The sequence below is a fragment of the Conger conger genome, chromosome 11, assembly GCF_963514075.1.
Source record: "Conger conger chromosome 11, fConCon1.1, whole genome shotgun sequence".
In the NCBI taxonomy this organism is placed as follows: Eukaryota; Metazoa; Chordata; class Actinopteri; order Anguilliformes; family Congridae; genus Conger; species Conger conger.
In genome coordinates, this window is record NC_083770.1 from 37336718 (window position 1) to 37360326 (window position 23609).

The 23609-nt window shown below is 42.9% G+C and overlaps 1 protein-coding gene across 1 annotated transcript in view; it reads left to right on the top strand.

Annotated features, from left to right (window-relative positions):
* srrm4 (serine/arginine repetitive matrix 4) overlaps positions 1 to 23609 on the top strand; it is a 63572-nt gene that overhangs the window by 3197 nt on the left and 36766 nt on the right. The window lies entirely within an intron of this gene.

The following is a 23609-nucleotide window of genomic DNA, read 5'->3' on the forward strand; positions in this document are numbered from 1 at the left end:
CCCCCCTCTCCCCCGCAGTCCACACAATCGCAACACTTCCCAGCTCTGACAACTTTATCTCTCACCATATCCTCCGCTGATGCAGTTGTTTGTCAGGCACTAAACCATGACTGCTCGTAAAACGTAGTCCGCCGTTCGAAGGGACGAAGCGACAGGGAGATCGCCGTTAGTGTAGCCGCGGCAGGAAATCTAAACAACGCACACCGCTCCTGTGATATCATTTCAGCTGCACTCTAATACATATTGTTTTTAGATTCATTTCAACTCATGAAAAAAAAAATCTGTTATGTCGGGGGAAGAGGTTGGGGCCAGGCATGAATGTGATTGCTTTTCATTTCACAGAAGGAATATTTTAGCTGTGTGTGAGTGACATTTAGACACTGTTGATCCAGCTGTGTGATCTAAGGGCCAGGGGTAAACCCAGATCTTACACTCTTATTCTGATGTGATGCGCTGCCAGACTCAACAGATGGACTGGGATCAAACTGTTACAAAAATGCAGTTTTTGAAAAGAAAAAGAGGAAATATTCAGCCTTGGAATGATTGCTTCACTCCTTCCCTATTTCCCTCGTTTAAGAGACTGGTCAAAAGGATTGAAGCCAAGATTGCCAGCATTATCAGATACATTGTGTAACAGTATACGCAAAATATATATCCAGCCTGTGCCTTCCCTGTTACACTTTGTTCAAAGTGCATAGTGACGAGGTGTTCCTGCTTTGGGGTATGTGGTGACATTGATATTCATGCAAGTAACGCAGGACAGTGACAGAAACATGTTTACGCCCAGGCTAATGTGGCTAATTCAACAACACTGCGCCAGCGGTTCAATTCAATGTCCCCTTTCCCCTTTCTGCAAAGGCGATGGCCAATTTCAGGAGGGGTAGAGGGAGAGAGAGAGATAGAGTGTGCAAGAAAGAGTGTGTGTGAGTGAAAGAGAGAGAGAGAGTGGGAGAGAGACGGACACACAAAAAAAACATTGCTCTCTTCTTGAAGCAAAGCCTCTCCCGTCGGTTGGTGATGTCAGCGCTCAGACAATAACTTGAGTCCACTCGGTCCCCGCGGATGCTGGTAGCCGCGGGCCGTTTCCCACTCCAGCGGAGAAGCATCATTATCCGCTGAGAATAAATGCAGGACGACGGCCCATTTCAGTCAGAACCCCGGCCTCACGGGAGGACTCCGGTCGTGGGGGAAAGAGGTGTAATCACTGCCCTCTCAGACCCCTCTTGTTCCGCCTCGAATTTTATCCTCTCTTCCTCTGTTTTATTTTTTTGTCCCGAGTCCTCTTCCCCGCCCCAAATGTCACTGGAGCCTTCTGCCCACAGTGGGGTAATTAGAGACGGGGGGGGGGGGGGGGGGAGATGCGGTGAGTTCGCTCCACAGTTGGAGGGCCTGGCTGGCAGGCGCTGAGCCCCACAAGCTGCTCCATTCTCTGAGCTCTCTCAGTCACAATGGAGCCTCTTTCCAGGGGGAGGGGGGTGCAGCGGGGGGGAGGGTACTTGACCAGCAATGAGGCAGATGGTAGACAGCGAAAGGAAGGGAAGGAAGGGGTGTGTGTGTGTGTGTGTGTGTGTGTGAGAGTGTGCGTGTGTGTGTGTGTGTGTGTGTGTGTGTGCACATGTGTGTGAGTGTGCCTGAGTGTGTGTGTGCATGTGTGTGTCCGTCTGTGTGTGTGCGAGTGTGTATATGTTCATGTGTGTATGAGTGTGTGTGTGTGTGTATATGTTCATGTGTGCGTGACTGTGTGCATGAATGTTTGCGCGTGTGTGTGTATGAGTGTGTGTATTGGGGTGGCCGCCTCTCTCCCAGACACACTCACACAGACTCACACGCGCTGCCACACCACAACACTGCAGCTCCCAGCTCTCCTCTCCCTGTCCACAGCTCCCTCCGAAGTCAACGGCTCTGAAACCAGGAACGATGAATCGCTAGCCGTGGAACACGGCCGATGGGAAAACAACATCATAGTTTGCTTGCGTTCCCACCTTAATCGACTCCTTTTAAAACGAGAAAGCAAAGTCATACAGCCCAAATAAATGTGAACAAGACACATCTCATCTAGGCAAAAATAGGCCTAGGAGGCCTTTACATTGCTTTGATAACTTTCATTGTTCATATAGGTTGATAGCAGACCTTTTCTTGACACGCCGTACCCAAATTCCCAGGCAAACTTTTCATATGTATACCTCTACTTACCTTTTCAAAACTTCTACGAGGGGATACATTTTGAGTTCTACCTTGATCAGGACTGCTGGTACGATGCTTGGTTCCACACTTTGAGGAGTTGAAATTCTGGTGGCATTGCTTTAATGACAGGATGAGCGAGCTGGTGGTGGCTGGGCCTGTCATGCTACAGGCCTGGTTCCCAGCGTAGCTGGCGTAACTTGATGGAGTTTGATTGCGAGTGCTGTTGTGCGCTGTCTAATTACCACGGCGGTGATGAAGAAGCCCATCACATGCCTTCCGGGCCCTGGCTGCAATTAGACTCTAAGCCATTTTCACGCCAAACGTGCTCCATCACTCACGCGGTTGATCAAATGTGACCTCCTCGCTCTGCAGAGGGAAGTAAGAACAACAACAACAGCACAACTTTCCATCTCTGCTAACCAGCTAAGAGAGTCTCGGGTCCATATGCACAGTTAGGTAATGAAATGAGCACACCCAATCATAAACTTGCCGAGGGGAGACATTGCGTGTTTAATAGTTAGATAAATAAATACAACCCTATTTTTTCACTTACTGAAGAGTGTGGCATTCACAGTAACAATTTAATGGTGTCTTTCAGTTTAGTTGAATGTAAGCTCCAGAAAGGTGTAAAATCCAGCAATGACCGACTTAAAATGACCAGCTACCAGCTGTTTCATTACATTTACATTACATTTTTGTCATTTTTTTTAGGTTTAATGCTAGCTTGTTGAGTATGAACTGGTCAACCAGCTACCAGCCGTTTCAAAACCTAGTTTGAGATGTTTTTTCAGCAGGGTAGTCATGCCTTTAATAGGATAAGCCAGTCACTCTCCACTTTTCTGAGAGGGCCAAATCAGGAACTCCATTTTTGAGTTACTCCTTAAAAAAGGCAACAGCCATGGGCCTGGGGGACCAGTGCACAGTGGGATAGCGGAACACCTTGGCAAATCACAGATGAACGGTTGGTTGATTCGGATTATTGGGGACAGGAGTGCTCACGGAGCGAAAGTAACCAGACAAAATGAGACACTCCGTCATTGAACATCACCCAGAATACCAAACCCAGGAGACAGATAGTGTTTCATTATTTCTCAGTGCTGATGTAAGATTAGGTCCCCTTGTACTCGGGACCCCAAACCCACAGGGTTTTTCAGCGCAGTGCGTTTCAGTCCAGTGCATTTCAGCATTTCACTTTTTTTCTTCAGCAAATAGCCAAGATAGCATCAATTGACATTCGATATCCCAGTTGATGAAAGCTCTTGAAATAAGCAAGTCAAAGCTGCTGGACTCTGAAAATCATTCTGTGACACATAAAGCAGGGGACCAGTAGACAAAAACAGCACAACTGAGTATTTCTTGGATCTTTTGTGATGATTTCTTGGCTCTTTTGTGATGATTGTGTTCTTGACAACAGTAGCAATGTGATATACAAAGAGCTGCAAACAAAGCCTGCTTTCCTCATTAGAGCACACACCAAGATGCACAAATCATACGTTTGGCATTTAAATGGACCCTTGGCAGTTAAGGCTTCAAATAATAGCTGAACAGTTTGTTAATTCCTTTGTCGATGCATTTATAATGTGATGCTCACTGCTAGTTTCTGTTAATACCTGTCTTAAAGCAGGGTGCAGAAACACCTTTGTCTTAGTCCTCTGACAGCTCTAATGCTGGTTCGCTCCTGTACATGGGCAGAATAACATTTTTGGGATACACTTGCATTCTGTGGCTGTAGGTGGTCCATATACACAACTTTCATATCAAGATACGATTGAGCTAGTTAGACAAGGGCAAAATCCTTACACAGATCGTCCCATGTTGTGCACCCCTGCCTGAAAATATGATTCATAGCCATGGCAGGAGTAACCACTCCAAGCCCACATGTTCTAGAAGGTTCTGCTCTCATCTGAATATTCATCTTTTCCATTTGCAAGTTGATGATGGTGATGACTCATGTGATGATGATGCAAGGGCCAAAGGGGGTTTGTAAGTCAGTAAAAAATGTTGATATTCAATTATAAACATTGAAAAGCATTCTTTAAAAGCATTTCTGGCAAAACTTCCTTTAGGCTTGTGTGCAAATGCATTTTTTTACTGAAATGAATATTATTTTAGAAATATCAGTGCCAATTAATAGGAATTGCTGAACGGATCCTGTGAAGGCAGAATGCACTTCGTCCTCAAATTTAGATTAGACTTGAGTCTTCTTTTTTTCAATTTCACTTTCAGCATTTTGACAGTTGCTGAAATGAACATTTAAATTCACATTTGCTGGTGCCTACAAAACAAAAACAAATGGAACACTTGCCCGAATTCCTCGCTCAAACTCGAGGACAAAGCACATTTCAGTTAGATTCAATATAAGACTTCAATTTGAAGGCACAAAACCAATCTTTTGCACTGATGTTAAACAATGAGAAATCCGAGGCTTTTTCTTCACTGAAATAAAGGAATTGGCTTTACATTATGCAAGCATAATTACACGGTTCGAATACATTATACATGCAATGCTCATATTTTCTGAAACAAATCCATATCATTTTGGTATAGAACTGAATTAACTTACAAAAGCAATATGAGTTTTATAAAATATTAACATCTGAATTAGATTTGGCTAAAAGCTACACAAGAACATTTTCTGTAGTCCTGGAGTTTGACATTTATTGAGCTGATTTAATAGTGAAGTTTTCCTGTGAAATACCTGGGATATTCATAGGCTCTGCATTTAAAGTTAAAGATTGTGAAAGGCTCACGGGCATAACTGCACGGCTGTCTTTGTCATATTAAAATATGGGCACAGAAGTACTGTACAGTACATAATTTAACAGTGCATTTCCATAGATTGAGCTGGCACAGCACCTCATTTTGAATTTGATTTGTTTAAAGAATGACAGCAGAAAATGTCAATGTCTTTCAGGTTTCTTTTTTTAAATTTATGTTGACGTGCTGTCCGCTAGTTTTTCGCTGCACTGCCCTCTTCCAGGCTCATCATAATCGCAGTCTGTCTTCCTCTGACTTACCCTTTATGACAAAATACTTTGCAGAGTTGCAAAATGACTCTCTCCCTCTCTCCTCTGCTCCTCTCTCTTCTCTCTCTCCCTCCCCATCTATCTTTGGGGAGGCTTAACTTCAGAAGAGCTCTCTCTTTCTCTCTCTCTCTATCTCTATCTCTTTATCTCTCTCTCTTGCTCCCGCTCCCTCCATGACCCGAGCTGAAAAGTCATGGCAGTTGTATTATTTGAGGACTCTGTTTCTGGAGCTCAAATTGGAATCTGGTTGCTGTTGAAAATTCTTTCTACCTTCCCGCCCAATGCACTGCAAAATGAAAGAAAGAAAACCCCCAAAGGTGTGCCTGCATCTTACTTTTTTCAATTGAACTTTCCACAGTGCAGCATCAAGACATGGCATAAACTAAACAATTTTCCCAAATGAGAAGTTCTCTCCTACAGTACTGAACCAAGCATCCTCACTGCCAACCGTCAAGGAATCTGTTACCGTTGCGTGGATATTCAAATTGAAATGGATGGTACAGCTGTGGGTCTCAGGGCTGTTCAGGTGTTTCTGTGTTTTGAAGAAACCCTTTGAACCAGTTTGGCTCTTAGTCCTTGCTGAAGCACCAGTCTCAGAGAACAGCTGAGCTGAGTTAAGCTGGTTTGTTACTTGAGTTCATTCATTATTTTACCAGTATAATGGGTTTCCTCTCCATTTGGCTAATTATTGAAGCACAGCTGTAGGCAGCAATGTAATTGGAAAAACATGCTTATTATAAATAGCATAAAGATGAGTGCATGGTTTGAGGAGAGTCCTGGGAAAATATAATCCATACACAATTTTTTTTAATTTAGCCAAAAAACCTTTTCTTTGTTCTTTAGTAAAGTCATTTGTACATTTCTATTGATTTAGTTAGTATTATAAATGGCAGTTTTCTAAGCCATGAGAGTTACAGTGACTGCTCTTTGTCTGATTTTATTCAATGTAGCTGTCTGGTTTTCCCAATATTAAGTGTCTCAACATTACAAAGCCCTCTGTCATTGTGGAGAATATAATATGTCTCATGCTCTGATCGAGGACACATACGTGACATGGCAACCTCCTTTACATGCAGTTCATGTATGCTGAAGTAATTTGGGGTTCAGTGCCATGCTCGAGGGTACCATGGTGGTGGCTCACCTAGGAACTGAACTTACGACCTTCGAGTTACAAGCTCAGTTCCCTCACTGTAATGCTACACTCGCAGAAATAAAGTGGCAGTGGAGGTACATTTTTGTTCTTCAAGGATCACATTTCTGAAGTGTACCCTGAAAGTACAGTAATGTTTTCATTGGTTAAAAATGACTACGTTTTCCAAGCCTAAACTGTACAGATTAATTATATTTTGCTGGCTCGGGGGAAAATTATATGTGCCTGTAGGTACATATAATAAATGCTATAAATGCTATAACGCCCCAGCAACAAGCATTTTTACCTTTAGATACCTTCATTTCTGAGTGTATATGGCCACCCCCTCCGATGTGCCTACACCCAGCCACTGCTTCTTACACTCCTGCAGTCCACTAGCAGAGCTGCACAGCTATTGTGTTAGAGGGCTGCAACCATTGTGCAAATATCTGACTGACCAGAGGTATCACTGTTGTGCAACAAAATGGGGAATATCCCACCAATCAAAATCCTCCATCCCCTGCCCTGGTGGCAACGTGGCCAATCATGGCTTCCAGCCAGCTATAATGGTAGCAATTATAACCATGTTAAACAAGGTCCGCAATGTTAAGGACTGGGTTTTTTTTTTTTTTGACAATTTTTTATTTAGCTTTCTTCTATGATTATTATTTTTTTTTTTTATTTCATAATGTTTACACAAAATGCAGTCAATAAGAGCGCTGCAGAGTGCTAAAACTCACACAGCCAGTGCTGAGAAAAATCTGACGGTAACCAGCTAAATGCTCTGGGTGTTTTAATGAACTGAAGCAATAAAACAACATGACAGTAATTCAGGCACTATGCCGTTTTCTTAAGTCAGTTCAAATTAGCTAATGCTTGAACAGGATGCAATAGGATAAGCAAATCATCCCAAATCTTAATATAGCTGCCTTGAGATCAATACATTTACCATAAACATTACAGACTGCAGCTAGCAATTTATTAGGTAGACATGTACACTTGTTCATGCAAATGTTTAATCAGCCAATCATGTAGCAGCAACTAAATTCATAAAAGCATGCTGACATGGTCAAGAGATTCAGTTGTTTTTCAGACCAAATGTCAGAATGGGGAAGAAATATAATCTAAGTGACTTTGACTGTGGGATGATTGTTGGTGGCAGACAGGGTGGTTTGAGTATCTCAGAAACTGCTGATCTTCAGTGATTTTCACACACAACAGCCTCTAGAGTTTGCAGAGAACAAAAACATCCAGCAGCATCCAGGCTACAGCAGTGGAAGACCAATAAGTCTAATAAATGCCTAATAAAGTGCTCACTGAGTGTATACAGTGAGTGCAATCATATTTGGGATACAGAGACTAGATTTGGCTCTGTACTCCACAATTTTAGAATTGTAATCAAACAATTCACTTGTGGTTAAAGCTCAGCTTTTATTAAAGGGCATTTGTATACATTTACGTTTCTCCATGTGGGAATGAAAGCACTTTTTATATATAGCCACCGCAAATTTGGACTTCTTAAAAGCTTATATGTATTTTTTTTTTTAAGTTCTCAGTAAAGAAACTGGTAATGTTGTGTATTACATTAAGAAATAACAATAGGGTGGAAATAGGGGAGAGGAAACGATATCCCTTTGTCCAATAAAGCATTATGGTGGAAGTAATTAATCTTTCGGACAGTCCAAAGATAACTGTCCTTGCTGTCGGCCCCCTCCTCTCCCAGCTGATTCCTCCAGCAGTCCTGAGAAATATGGAAAGCATGGAGCCAAAAAGAGATGCCTGTCCATCAAATGCTAAAACACATTCACATTACTCCAGAATATCTAGATAGGGCACATACACAAATACGGATATTGACCTTCTCGAGAAGTCCATTTTCTCTCCAACCTTCAGGCCTATTTCGTATTCATAACAGTTAGTGTATGGATGAGAAGGGAGGATGTATTAAGTGAGTGAAAGGGGGGGGGGGGTTAATTACTCAATCATTTGAAGGAGGAGCAATTTCGTAGTAACCCTAGTGCCTCTCAAAGTCTCAGTGGGGGCCTTTACTGATCACTGGCTTGGGAGGCTTCTGGCAGATGGTGTGACCCAGGCCATTAAAATGAACAGTGGTGGGAGGGGAGAGGGGGGGAGAGATAGAGACTGACTGAAGGTATAGAAACAGAGGGAGAAGGAGATGGTGGAGAGACAGAAAGCGTGTAGAAAGTGGATGGAGGGACGTCAGGGTGGGTGAAAACGGAGAAAGAGTGAAATGAGTGTGGTGGAGAAGAGGAGGAAAGAGAGAGGGAGAGAGGGGCGAGAGAGTTTGAGATAGAGATAGAGGGTGAGAGAGGGCAAAAGAGACAGAGAGAAAGACGGTGAGAGAGACAGAGAGAGAAGGGGAGAGAGGGAGGAGAGAGTATGAGATAGAGATAGAGGGTGAGAGAGAGCAAAAGAGACAGAGAGAAAGAAGGTGAGAGAAACAGAGAGAGAAGGGGAGAGAGGGAGAGAGCATGTTCGTCGCTTGTCACAGCAGTTGACAACGTGCTAAATCACCGATCACAGCACAGGGCTTGCTTGCTGACCCACTTACCAGAAGTAAAAACCTGTTACTACTACTGTGGGGCTTCCGGCACTCCAACCATGAAGCTGCCTGCTGTCAGGAAGGGCCGTTTCTTTGGCTGTTAGTGAACAAAAAAAACACCTGATCCGGTCCTCACTGAAGCTGAGCAGGCCCAAAGAGTACATCAATACTCTTCATTTAACCGGGTTTGTAGATGCATAAATATGGGCTTCCACCTCATTGGAGACCTGCTTTGCACTACAAAAAAACTTGTCTTGTGTTTTTAGTGTTTTTAGTCTTGTAATGAGACTTTCAATCTTTTTTTTTCTCTCAAGTAGAAAATATATGCTTGTTTTAAGTTACCGTTTGCCTTACAAGTCAAATTGGCAAATCTTGAAATGGGTAAAATTTCCTCATCTCATTTCGTCCTGATTAAGATACTTGTTAAGTGTTCAGTGTTCAATATGTGCATTCCAGGTGCAGTATTGTACTGAAAAAAAAGAAAAGATATCTTAGTCTTATAGTTTGACATAAAGTCTTATTTCCATTAAATAAAGCAAACATTGCCAATGGGTTGAGACAGTTCCATTTCAAGATTTGCCAATCAGGTTAGAAAATGTTGCATCACTTAAAACAAGCTAATATTTCCTCAAAAGATTTTTTAAATCTCATTACAAGACTGAAACCCTTAGTTAGAGTTCACTGCTGTGTCCCCTGAAGGGAAACAGGAATGGAAAAGGGCCTGGGTCTTGGTCAGCAGGCCACATACTCATTACGTTCGCATCCACAGAGCTCTCGGCTATGTAAAATCGAGAAGTACAGGCGAGTTTCCTTACCCTATCAGATTTAAAAGCATGATGTTGCGTGATCACTCATAATGTTCGTACAGAGGAATAACCACGAGCCAAAGATTGCTCAGAGATTTATGATTTATTAAATATGCATCTCCTCAGATATGGCGTATTGGAAAAATCTGAAAATCCCACATAATGGGCTTTCGCAATATCTCGCCAGAGACATATTCCGCCTTTGGGAATGCTAGTTAGAGGTCCTTTTTGTTCTAACACAGAAGCTTAATGCTGGGAAATGGTGTTAAATAATGTTCTTCCCCTGGTGTTAAATAATTTCCATCTGTGCTGGTGGTTACAGTCAGCAGATTAAAATAAAAAAACACAAACCCAGTTATTATCTGATCTCTCTTGGTGCATGTGTAGTATTTTCTACGTGACTGGACCCTGGAGCCATCCGATTCCATTATTAGACTGAAAACTTATCAAAGTCAAACCCCCATCACTTAAATTAAATCATTTCAAGGTTGACTGGTTCCTCATTCTCGCCTCCCCTTCTTCTTCTTCTTCTTCTCTTTTTTTCCTTCCCTTGTTCTCCCTTCCTCGTTTGTGGAATATGAGCTGTCATTCATGTGAAATTACCTTCATCTCTGTGGCTGATGCCTCTCTTTGACGGAAGCCTGGCGGGGCTGGTGTCACAGCAGGAGACGGTGGGGTGACAGGGGAAGCACCAGTGTTAATTGGTGCATTGTCACAGCGTTTGCCGTTCTCACCTCCAGATCGGTGAAACACCTGAAATACTCAGGATGACTTGCGCCACCCAAAAAAAACACTTGCATTTATTTCCTCAGGTAATGCTTTCGGCAATAATAATAATAATAATACAAAAGTATTGGAAAGGCTTGAAACATGGGGGGGGGACGTATATTGCACACCATTTCTGTTTATGTGTGTGTGTTTTTTTTCCCCTGACAGATTTTGGTTGAAGGAGAGTTCAGGTTGTGTTGCGTAGCTGTCTCCCAATATGTACCCGCACACACAAGGTATTTGTTTGAATACTGAGTGGGACATCCAAGCTGAGGCCTCTTCTTCCGTCTCCACTGAGGCCCTCATAGAGACGTCAACGTTTTCTGCGTCAGCCCCTGAAAACAAGAGCTTATAAATGTACTTATTTATTTATCTACGCATATATTAATATACATTTCCAGGGAGAGCGGTACTGATCAAAAGCGACTCAAATTTAAACAGGACAAGACCAACCGACAAGTTAGATAACGCTGGTGAAGTTATTGCGGAGGATTTTGTGCTATTTACAACAACACAAAAGAGAGCAATGAATTCTGCAGCGACGTGCTCTAAATGGCGATGACCTTCTGGCGTGACTGTTATTGCCACTGACGTTCCAGCGCCCTGCACGTTCGGCTGAGTTCTGATTAGCGAAAACCGAGTTGACAGATTTCATGTCTTCTCCATTTGTCTGGGCGCACCGTAAATCGCATTGGGGGTATTCTCTGCGATATATTTATCCAATCTTTTTTTCTCTCTGCGGTTGTATAAGTCTCCTTTTCTTTACCATGGAACCGTTTACAGCGTTATCGGAACACACGCTTGCAAACCTCCTCGTGCCAAAGCGTTGTCACGCCTTTCACTTACAAGACATATACGGACAGAAAGTGTCAAAATATGTTTCGTATATAAGGCATTATACGCTCCGTTGTTTTCAATTCTGAAGATATATTACTTGCCTAAGGTGACTATACATCCCTAGGCTAACCTTGGGCCTATAACCGCGCAGCATAAGTGCAATATATCTACAGAACCCCACGGTACAGAGTGGTTTATCTCACTTATACCACAGCTCATGGGCACATTCCTCATACAGGAATAAAATGAATTTTTCAGCTGTTTTATTGCTTTTGAGATTTATGCTCAATGGGGAGGAAAAAAGTATTAATTTCCAAACTTTTCAATATCTGTTTCATATTACATCTCCGGACGTATCAGTTATCCGTCTTTCCTATTCATTTGGGAAGCAGAAAAAAGCATTCCGAATGGTCCTATAATTAAGCAGTTAATTTAAACTATTAATTAAATGGTCTTTGCCGAGTCCTTGTGAGAAATGTCTTCTCAAATCTCTTTTTTTCCGTTTCAGCCCGCTCTTTGAGAGTGACTCCAGAAACACTTTGTATCTTAAAACCCAACAGCAATATATGCACAAGATCACTCTAAGTGGAAAGGCTTAGAACTAATGATTGTTGCTTTGATCATAGCGCAGTAATGTAGTGCCGTCTTTGTCCTGATTTAATGAGTTTCGATTTGACTCAGGAGCTGTTGCATTATTTAAGCAGAGAGGAAGATTTGGGTGTTTTCTGCTCTCTCTTTCACTCTCTCTCTCTCTTTCTCTGTTATTTTATTAGTGCACACATCATGTGGTTGATATCTGAACAGCATTGTTTATGAAAAATATAATACAATACATCTCTTTAACATCCTTGGAAATACCGCTCTGTAAAAAAATTAAGAAACCAACCCATATTTTTTTATCCACCGAATATTGATTGATTGACTGATTGTTGAACCCTTCCGAAGTGAAGGCATGTCTATGTTCATCATATATTTATGGGAGTAAACTTGTTCACTTTGTATTATTTGATATAACAACACTGTGTATTTTTTGTCTTTTCACCAGTTGTCATGTTCTGCAGATAAATATTCTGAATGGCAATATTTTTGTTCATATGGTCAGTAGTTCAAAAGTTAGATATTACACAAACACATACCTATAAACCGTGAAACTGAAAATTGTATGTGGTCTTGTAATTTTCTCCAGAGCTATATGTGCCTCTGAACATTCCCGGTAAACATTTTCAGATACTACAACACATTTTCAGATCCTAAAATAAATCCATTACTATTTTCCCAAATATAATGATAAATATATAGAATTTGTTGAATTGATGAATTGTTAACTGTCATATCATACGATGTTATTCTTGTCTGGATGACATTTGAGGCTGAGGAAGAAGGCTGGTGTTTGCTAACAGACCCACAGGGCAGTTGGGGGTTAACCTTGCAGAGCACTACAGTCTGTGCAGAGCCAATACAGCAGTGCTCACTCCTGCGGTCCCTGGCTTTAGCTCCGACAGACCGGTACCAGTGATGGAGCTTACAGAAAGCCAGGTGGCAGTCCAAGGTTACTCATTAATAGAATGAAGATGTGGCGGTTAGTGTTTGAGACGGTGTGTGTGTGTGGGTGGCTGGAGACGCAGAGCCGAGTGCAGTTCCAGCGATCACTTTTCATTGAGCAGCCGTTGCTTCTTCATTAGTCACTCTCTCTTTCATTATCTGTCTGCTCCCCAGGCCTGCGAGGTGGGCCGGGTCTCCTCCTTTTCATCTCGCCTCCTTTCCCCCCTCGGAAACCTGCGTGAAACGGAATACATTCCGGAATCTTCTCTCCTCTTCTCTCTTCTTCGGCACTCCGGAGCTAGCTTTGATTTTGTTTCCCCGGGCTGCTCGCACATGCACACACACGCACACACACACGCACACACACACACTCACACACACACACACACACGCACACACACACACACACGCACACACACACACACACACACACGCGCACACACACACGCGTGCCCCCGTCTCCAGGATGAAAGGCTGGCGAGCCGAGACATACACGCAGGGCCTCATCGAGCTCCGCCGGCATCTCCTTCATTAGCGTTTTGGCGGGCGAGCAGAGTGGCAGACAGGGAGCTGAAATAGCGGGAAACAGCTTCTGTACCCTGCTGCCGGTACCTGGGCTACTCCCACACACCTACCTGCACTCCTTTTCCCTTCAAGTCATGATTAGTTCTTCCACATTTCCTCTGATGTGCCATTCAGGGGGAAATGCTTTCATTCCAAGGCTGCCAAATAATGGACTGTGATATTGTTGAATTTATGTGACATTTGCATGCGGGGTGTTCCCTGCCATAACACCATCCTATATCTGATATATCCTCTCAAGTCCTGCAGTTCATTTCTGTACCCTGTATGGGAGCATGAGGCTCGGGCCTAAATCTCAAGAACCATATATTCTACTAGACTGAAACCTACACTACAAGTGACGTGCAATAAAAATAAAATAAAGCATAACTTATTTAAAGCATAAAACATTTTTTCACTCACTGCAACATCCAAAACATATAGTATGTAGTATGTCAAAAAATAAATGTCAAAAAATTTGAATACTTAAGTCAAATATTTTCTGCCGGGTCTCAGCAAGATGTGTCTGTGTGTGTGTACGTGTGTGTGTGTGTGTGTGTGTGTGTTTCTGGTGTGTAGACCCATACATCATATCCATTGGATTTGCAGATGTCCTAATGGAGCTCTCTGTTTATTATGCTTGTTTATAAGGCATTAATAAAGGCAATACAGAGGAAAGAAGTGGCTTCAGAGTAGAAGAGCAGCACGCCACTCAAGAAATCAAACCCCCAAATCAAGTTCAAGCACCCCCAGCACTGCAGCCAAACTCAGATTTTCAGATGCACTCAAAATGCCTGCGCCAGCACTGATATATCCGCCGTGCCCAGTCGGGGGTCAAAGGTCGGCTTGGACACCCTGCGTGGGCACGAAAAACACGCCAACCAATTATCCCCGTACAGGAGCGCCGGCCCAGTCCAGGTCACTGCCTGCGTAGTGCTGGAGGTCTCTGCCTTCCACTCGACACTTCGCCTTGAAAACGCTGCTGAATAAAACACAATGAGATATGGCCTGCGATAAAAGCCCATCTTTGTGCTGACATGCAGATCGAGGGGGACGAAGCGTTTATCTCCTGAGCCGCACGGGGGAAGGTGGGTTTATCACGTCTGCCAGACGTCTGAGGCACCCCTCAGATACCCTCCCCCCCCCCACCACCCCCCCGCGCCCCTCCTAAACGCCAGCGAGGGTCCGCTGCACCCCCTGCCTGCCTGGCCTGACACATACACGTCTTCTCCCAGAATACTGACGTCCCGCGATGCTGTCTCAAACAAAATCACGCTGAATCCACCTCGCCCACCTCGTCCACTGAACGGATTAGCCGCTAATAAAGTTTATGCCGTGCTTAGCAGGCTGCGTAACTCAGCCAATTACTTATTAAAGTCAAATTGCTTTTAATTATTTTTCAATTGGCTTTCATTATCATTTATGCACGTCTTGCTCAAACCTGATATAATTAAAATCAATACTGTTACCTGAGCTGACAAGTAGTTAATTTCTTTCGATGGATGTTGGACATCGTCCCCCTCTACATGAGGCCCATCACATTAAGATGAAGGATTATTCATGATGTTGCACTTCAAAAAAGTGTTTTAGTCTTTTAATGACACAAATCTTATTTTTTCTCCCTTGTGAAGTGAAATGTTCTTACCCCATTGACTAATTTTTAATTGAGTCACACTGTCTCACCTCATTGGCAATATGTTTGTCTCATTTAGCAAAAAAAGTAAGAGAAATAAGATCCAAGTCTAAATATATGACTAAAAAACACTTGCTGACTTATTTTTTTGTTTTTGTAGAGTACCCTGAAGATGAAGCCAATTACGTTAAAATAATTTCTGATGTAGTATGTTGTTTCTTTGTCCCTCATTTTTTAATGTTTTCTTGCCTTCAAATGCCTGAAAAATGCACGCAATGGAACACTCATATAGGTCCTAAATAACGTTTGAATACATTCATGCCCATCTGTTTTGCCAGTCTTAGGTTTAGGTTTAGGTTTATTTATTTAGCACAAATTTGAGTACAAATCTGTGCAAGGTGGGAGCGAAGCCCTTACAGGCTTGTACAGAGCTCCACACCTAGCCAACACTTATTACATTTAGTACATTTAGCGGGCGAAATAAAATGTAGCCAATCCAAATCCAACATAAGATGCCTAATTAGATTCTGAGATGGCGATCATCGCTGCTGTGGATAATGTCCTACAGATCTAATATTGGCCTGGAAGAGCGGCCCTGTGGATGTCTCACGGTTTGCCAGCGCTCAGTCTTTTATGTTGCGGGGTATTAACAGTAATCGCATAACTGGACTGACCTTCAGTCTGCAGCACACACTGAAAGAACGTTCTCCCTGACGATTGTGCTCTACAACAATTTCAATAAAACCTCCTTCACATAAAAAGATAATGGCCTTCCTTCTGATGGGGCACTAAATAACAACGTGGGTTGAGGAGGAGGGGTGCGGGGCGATTTATTACCCGCGTGGCGTCGTCATCTCCCCAGGCTGAGTCTGGAAGGTCACCGCACTTTGTATTGTCACCTTCGCCGGGGAAAAGAAACGATCTCGCTCGACGTGCAATCGTGGTCATCGGGCTCCGGGTGGCGTGAGTGTTATCGCTCAGAGTACAAGACAGCCCGGTGCTGATTATCTGCGGATGCGGGTTAACGACGGGACATTAAAGCGGAGGAAATGCTGTAAAAAAATCTATACTACATCAGAGAAGGATTGAGATGGCAGCGTGCTTTATGTCTGAGAGAAGTGGAGCAGCAGGCCCTAAGCCCGGTGTGGCACCGACTCTGTATTCTCCCAGCTGCCTTTGATAAGTTTCATTGTTCCGCTCGAGAGATTTCTGTGTAATTTGTAGACACTCCCTTCCCAACCGACTCACTTTCTCACCTGCTGAGCCTCGAAGCCCGGTGCCTGAGCGTGCGCAAATCTGTCTTTTTCAAATCCAGAATCTAGACATCTACAGGGTCGGAGATCTAGGTTGAAAGACGATTTGACATAAATACACTGGGTTAACCCCAATGGCTCAGGTTTTACCTGGATATAGGCTTGCTGCACCTAGCTGGCGAGACATTCTTCACTTTTTTAACCATATATAGCCGGCCTTTCCCCTGAACATCTAGATGGCATTTTACTAGCTTTTCACTACAAAAATATTCCCTGGGCAAGGACTTTTTATCATGTAGTGAAGTGTACTCTACAAACTCCAGAGAAACAGAGAGCCCTGGATGGATTTTCCCCCGGTTTGACGGCTTTGTTAACGTCACAGAGAGCCATGCCTTTATTGTGCTTCCCAGCTGTCACTCCCCCATAATTGCGTCAGCCCTCTGGCCACACTCCAACCAACCACAGCTATAGCTCCAGATACACTGCAAAACATCTTGTAATGAGTCTTAAAGTCTTAAAGTAGAAACAAATTAGCTAGTTGTGAACTGCTGTTTGTTTGACAAGTGAAACTGCTTGATGTGTCAAACTGCCTGTCAACATTGGCAATATTTTTCCTTATTTGGGTGGTGGGGGTTACACATTGGTGGTGGTTATTGCGTGTTTTCCCCTTCATCATTGTAAGCCTTTTGAGTGTCTAGAAAAGTGGTATATAAATGTAATGATCTATCTATCTATGTTATTTAGCAAACAAAAAGTGGTAGAAATAAGATTTAAAGTCTAAATATAAGACTAAAATACTTGCTGACTTATTTTTGGTTTGGTTGTTGCAGTATACGCATTTCTTGTCTTCATCTGCGGAAACAAAAACGATACTGTTGATACTGTTTCCAGGCCCCCAGCCAACCGGCGGGTGTTGATTTCTGATGCCTCCGGGGTGACAGGACGATGGTGGGAGGAGGGGTGGGTGGGGCTCCATCTGCCCCCCTAAACCAAACAGGTGGCGTGAGGCGAGCGGAAACCTGTAGGCCCGGATTAGCAGGGTGCACCCTAGGGGCGGTGGAGGGACACCTGGGAAGCACTCACCTGGATGGGACAGGTGCTCCCGAAAGCAAGAGCGGTGTGTGATAGAACAGAACCCAGGGCTTAGTCCTGCCTTCCCCGCACGCTACTGCTTTCCTACAACTCAAAAGATTGTCTGCTTTTGTGGAAAAACACAGGACAAAAGCTCACTTAGTTTACTCATGTTGTTTATCTTGTATCAGCTGTCACTGGCCCTTGGCCTTGGAGTCTAGGCCTAATCACAGCTACACTAACTGTAATATGCCTCACACTCATTCTCATTGCTTCATTTAGGCAAGTATGTCTTTTTGCTATTTTAAAACGTGACAATAACAAGTGAAGCAGCTTTAATTTGCTGCTTCAATTTACATTTCAAAGCATATTTCAGTCATATTGAGTTGACACTGAAAATATAGTTAACAGAATCAGACTCTTTGCAATGTACACAAATAAATTATCCAAGGTCCATTATCAAAATGTTAACCGCTGGGGACGAAAATACCTTGCAAGTGAAAAACACAGGTGTACCAAACGCAGGAATCTATTATTATTCCTGAGATGGAGGGAGGCACTCGTGCTAGGCAGCATTGCATTAGGGGCATTAGCCACGGACTGCTGTGTGGGCGCTGAAATTATTCTGCACAGGGCTGTCACAGAAGGCGGACATTTTGAAGATTTTACCAAGAAATCAAAAAGGGAAAAAATAAACAGGCATGTCCACTTTCTCCTCTTTCAAGACACTTGTTACAGCCATGGTTTTATTACTGTTTGTATATAGAGCCCTCCATATGCTGCAGTGCACTGTGTCAGTGTGTGTGTGTGTGTGTGTGTGTGTGCATGTTTATGTGAATGTGCGTATGTGTGTGTGTATGTGTGTGTGTGAGTGTGTGTGTGCGTATGTTTGTGTGTGCATGCATGTGTACATGTGTTTGTGTGTGTGCGTGCCTGTTTATGTGAATGTGTGTGTGTCTGTTTGTGTGTGCATGCATGGGTGCATGCATGTGCGTGTGTTTGTGTGCGTGTGTGTGTGTGTGTGTGTGTGTGTGGGTGCGGATGTATGTGTATGTGTGTGTATGTGTGTGTGTGCATGTCAGTATATATAATTAATGGCTTTCATTCACGTGCATTCATTTAATCATTCTGTGAAGTATTATCATGTGAAGTGTGTGGTGTGTTGGCTTTGGGAATAAAAATAAAGCAAGCTGGTTTGCATAGAAAAGCCCTGTCAGAAAGAAGGGTGAACCAAAGCAGGAAATTACATCAACACTGTTTATTTCTCAACTCATTGTGCTAATTATTGCCTGCTTCTTGTCACACCTACTCTTATTTTGGTAAGCTTATTAATTGTGTTTAATATGTTTAATATATACATATAAGACTAAAATACTTGTTCATATTGAGTTGTTTTCGGTTTTTCGCAGTGTACCACTGCTGGTTCAGGACTGTTGTCAGGGATGTATCCAGGAGACGCACCCTGCTTTTCAAGCACGTTAACAGCTCACAGGACTTAGTCTAACATGAACAAAGGTTTTAAAAACCTGAGTTAGGAAGCAACAAAGAACATATTGTGCCTCATTCCAGTAAAGATATTGGCCTGGAAGCAACTAGCCTTGAGTTACGATCAACTGTAAGTCCTCATTTCCCTCTTCACAGACTCAGTCTGGCAGTTTAGTCATCACTGAAATTCACCCACCATATTGTGTTTGTGAGGAATCAATTGAACACTTGCATTTGCTCTTAACTTCCTAAAACCTGACTACTCATGTCAAGTGGACATGAGTCTGTGGTCTTAAATGAAAACACCAACATTTTGGGAAATATTGCTTTTTTCTGACTTACCCAGGACTTAGACGAGATGATCATTTCATTTTCATTTTCATTTTTGTGCATTCACTGGCTCAATTTCCATGTTAGCATAACATGTTAGCTTAGCATAAAGACTTGAAGCCAATAGGAGTCAGTAGTTTACCTCCTTCAAAGTGAAGAAAAACACCTTACAGCAACTCCAAAGCTGTTTTATTTTCACAAGTTACCGTGTATTTGAAATGCATGTGTGGGAAAAAATAGTCAGTTTTTAGTGGGGGCGGGGGTTAGCCCAAAAAATGTTTATTGTTTCTATAGAATATTAATTAAGAATTAACTTTTTATGTGCAGTAAGGTTGGTTTTGTGGAAGAGGGGGAAAAGACACACCTCTTTTTTGTTCATGAACCATCACCTTGGATTTACTTAATGGATTCAAAGAATCCAGTCTATAACAAACTATCTGTCATATTTGCAATGGGTACTCAGCAAATCAACATATTTAGCAATGTAAGTCAAATATGTCTGTCATCAAACATTTGTGTTTGTGAGTTATCCATTCTTTATCAATGTTTCTGCTAATGCACAAGGAACATATTTCTGTCTAATAAAGGTATTGCCCAGCATATATCAGAAGACTCACAGACATAATTCCATAACATGTGACATTAATTGTATAAATCAATATTTAGCATGGTACATGCAATACAACATTAATGCATGAGATAACATTTACAAAATGTGCACTTACAAAATATCAAAGATTGTTACAGGTTTCTTTGGAATAACACGCCTGCTACAACTGGTGCCCACTCAGTGCATTTCCCATCATGCATCACTAGATTCACAGAAATAATTATGCGAGAAAACCAATGATTAGTGGATCAAGTCAAACACAATGTTCACACATTAAACGTGTTTCAACCAGATATCAAGTGACCTTGTACATCTCAGCAGGTTCATTATGCAACCTACACTTGTCATTTCATGCCAGGTATACACCCAGCATGCACCAGATTTTCTCCATGGAAACAGGGCAATATACTGCAGGGATGAGATATCAGTTTCATTGTTTTTTGCAGAGAACCAGAGTGGAGCTCCACCCATAACAGTATGTAGGTGAGAATATACAGAACAACCCTGGCAGTGATGGCTGGCTATACTTATTGCGAAAAGGAAAATAGCAAGGTATTCTTCAGCAATTGACATTTGGGATTCTGGGTATGTGTTGTGTTCTTACCGTTGTGCTTGGTGATTGGTGGAGGAGCTCCAATCTGGGTTCTATTCAGGAAGTGACAAAACTAGCATCCTATCCCTGTTTTATCATATGGAAACAGGAAGTGTGGACAGCAGAAGGCTGATGGCAGAGATGAGAGTGGGGTTGGGGGGGCTTACGGTGCAGCTATCCAGCACCTGCTGGCCCATCAGGTGGGGGCAACGTCAGTTCCTGCAAGAGGGCATTGTTTATCAAACCCACCATCTGCCCGGCCCCTGGAAACCAGCTCCGCTGTTGCCAGGGCAGAGGAACCTTGCTGTGGGGCCAGATGGACGCAGAGTAGGGGGAGGGTGCAGACAAACCTGCCCCATCTCTTCCCATAGAGCATAGAGCCAATCAGAGTCTGTGATTCGCAAGCCGCCAGGCTAGTGGAGCTTCCTGTTTTAACTGACCAAGTTTAGCCCTCTTTCCCTTGGTCTCTCGGTCTCTCCTTTCTCTCACTCTGTGTCTTTCTCTCTCTTCACCTCTCTCCATCTTCATCTTTCTCTCACTGTCTGCCACACTCTTCATCTCCCTCTTCAATGCCCTCTCTCTCTCTGTCTCCATCTGCCAGTCTATCTCTCTCTCTCTGTCTCTCTCTCTCTCTATCTCTCTCTGTCTCTCAGTTTTTCAATTCAATTAAAAAAATCTTTCTTGGCATTCCGCTATAAATAATATTGCCAAAGCAAGTCACAATTAAACAATGACACATAAGCACACACACAATCACACACACACACACTCACACACACACTCTTTTGTACTCTCCAAGAATGTGCAGGACCACAGATGCTCAATAGCAGTTGAGAAGGAGCTATCACAAAGTCATTGTAAAAGCAGTGGTGTCCTCGTACACATTATAATTTATGGCCCTCTCTTTAGAGACAGTGTAAAGCAGCTTAGCCTCGCATGGATGCACCGTGTGCGAGCCCTGGAGTTTATAGTCATTAGCAGCTTTGTTTATTGAGTGCCGCGGCCGTGTATCACCAATCAACAGCGATGCCCAACTTTTTCCTCTGTTCCTTAACAACACTTGACAATCCGCATCCACTAATACCGCTCCCTTTACACAGAGTGTTAATGAGAATCTGTTTCCAGCCGATAATTGCCGTCGTCCTCTTCAACGTTTTGTGTAGCGGCCGGTGACGATTCCCTAGCAAACGCCTTGCGTCTTCTCCCTTTCGATCCTCAATTGTTTTGTTTTCAAACTTGAAAGAAAAATAAAAGGACTTGAAAATCGATATTACCTCGCTTTTGTTGGAGTGCATGTGCAAATCTCCCCGCGTCGGATATTAAGGCGCACACCGCTCAGTTTCCATATGGAGTCGGAAGCTCTCTGGAACCGTTTATCAAAGTGTTCCAGCTCGAAGTGTTCCAGCGCGAAACTATAATTAAGTCATAACGGTCTTGTTTCGTACTATTGTCAGGCCCATCTGCAGATATCAAGTGGGAACTTTTTGGCAACAGGTACCCTCTCTTTGTTCTCACGCTAAGCTGACACAGGAATTGCAACCCAGATGGTGTGATTCATGCTTTCCTTTACAGACTCCTGGGCTCGGTCTCTTTATCTCCTCTGTACAAAAGAAGGGATGGCATAAATTCACATCGCTGCCTGGCACCCGCTCTGCGCAGCCAGCGCTACCTTCAACCTGGATCAGCTAATACTGTCTGCCGGCATTAAAAACCATCATATGCAGGGATTTTTTAAAAAGCCCTAGAGATTAATTGATTTTAAAGGCGGTTGATGGGTATGTTTCTGGTAATGATCTTTGGTTGTAACCCAACATGATGCATTCTCCCTCTCTCTCTCTCTCTCTCTCTCTCACTCTCTCTTTCTCTTTCTCAGCCAAGCTTCTCTGTGGTAGAACAGTCTGGGCCAGAGCCATACAGCAATGGCAAAGCAGCTGTGACTTAGAGGGCCATTTTGAATTGCTGGAATGTCCTGACAATGAACTCTATGGTTTCATAATCTGGCCAATCAGCTGCATCCTGCTGGTTAATCCTCATTATGAGTGATTTCACTATGAATTTTGATTAACGAGATCTCTTTTGGAAAAACACATTTCACTGTGATTCATTTTGGAAAACCTGCAATGATTTGTATATATTGACCATATATTGTGTTACAATGTATTTTCTAATAAAGGTAACATACACTTAGGAGTAGGAAAAGGCCATTACCTAATGTTATGTTATGTGATCTATACATATATATTGGCAATATATTTCATTTCCATTTGGGCTCCAGCCATATTTAATTGTGTTTAGGCACAAAATGATACAGGAGTTGGCCTTCAAATTTGCCCAAACGGTCCAGTTTTCCTTCTAGACCCAGAAAAGGGTTCATTCATCAAAAATGCCATTTTCTCCCCACCCCATCCAAAGAAAGGCAACACACTGCAAGATAAATTAGGCACAAAATCTACCACCCGCGCACATCAAATGCCAAGGCTCTCCGCCAAATGGCAGCCGGCTATGGTTGCCTCCGAATGCCGCTCTCCAATCGCACAGGACTTCCAAGGCCCAGCTGACCCATCTGCTTTCCCACCCCTTCCCACATTCCCAAAATTAGAAGCAGCTTTTCCGTGACTGGGCCAAGTTCTTCCGCAGCATTATTTTAGCATGAATATTAGGCTTTTGACAGCACAAAGGAACGCATATTAAAATGTTCTAATTAAAGCAAAGAGGTAGATAATTGGTTTCAGTTTGACTTAAAACATAAATATTTGACACATACAATAATGTATTTTGTGACTCGCGAAACTGTGAGGTATGAATTAGATGCTGGAGATAATTTAACTCCAGTGACGAATACAGAAAAGGTTTGCATGGGAATGATAGAGCCCTTGCTTTGAGGCAGTCTTGCTCTAATTGTTTTAAGTATGCCTAAATAAAAAATTCACCCAGATAAATATTGGGATCAGATGCCAGCAACAATTAGGCTTCATTAGGGCTCAGTATTGTCATTCATTTCACCATCAGACCAGATCCTGTTTCCTGTACATCTACCACTGGCTCCAGAAGTGTCTGGAAAAATAGGCTGTTTTCAGAGGAAACATCCATTCTTCTCGCATTGGAACGCTAAGCCGACTCCCTGCCGAACGGGAGCTTGGCCCGCTCCGCTGTCTTGCCTCTGATTACGAACAGTCCCTGATTGGAGCTGGCAAAATTAAATAAATTGGCTTATAATTC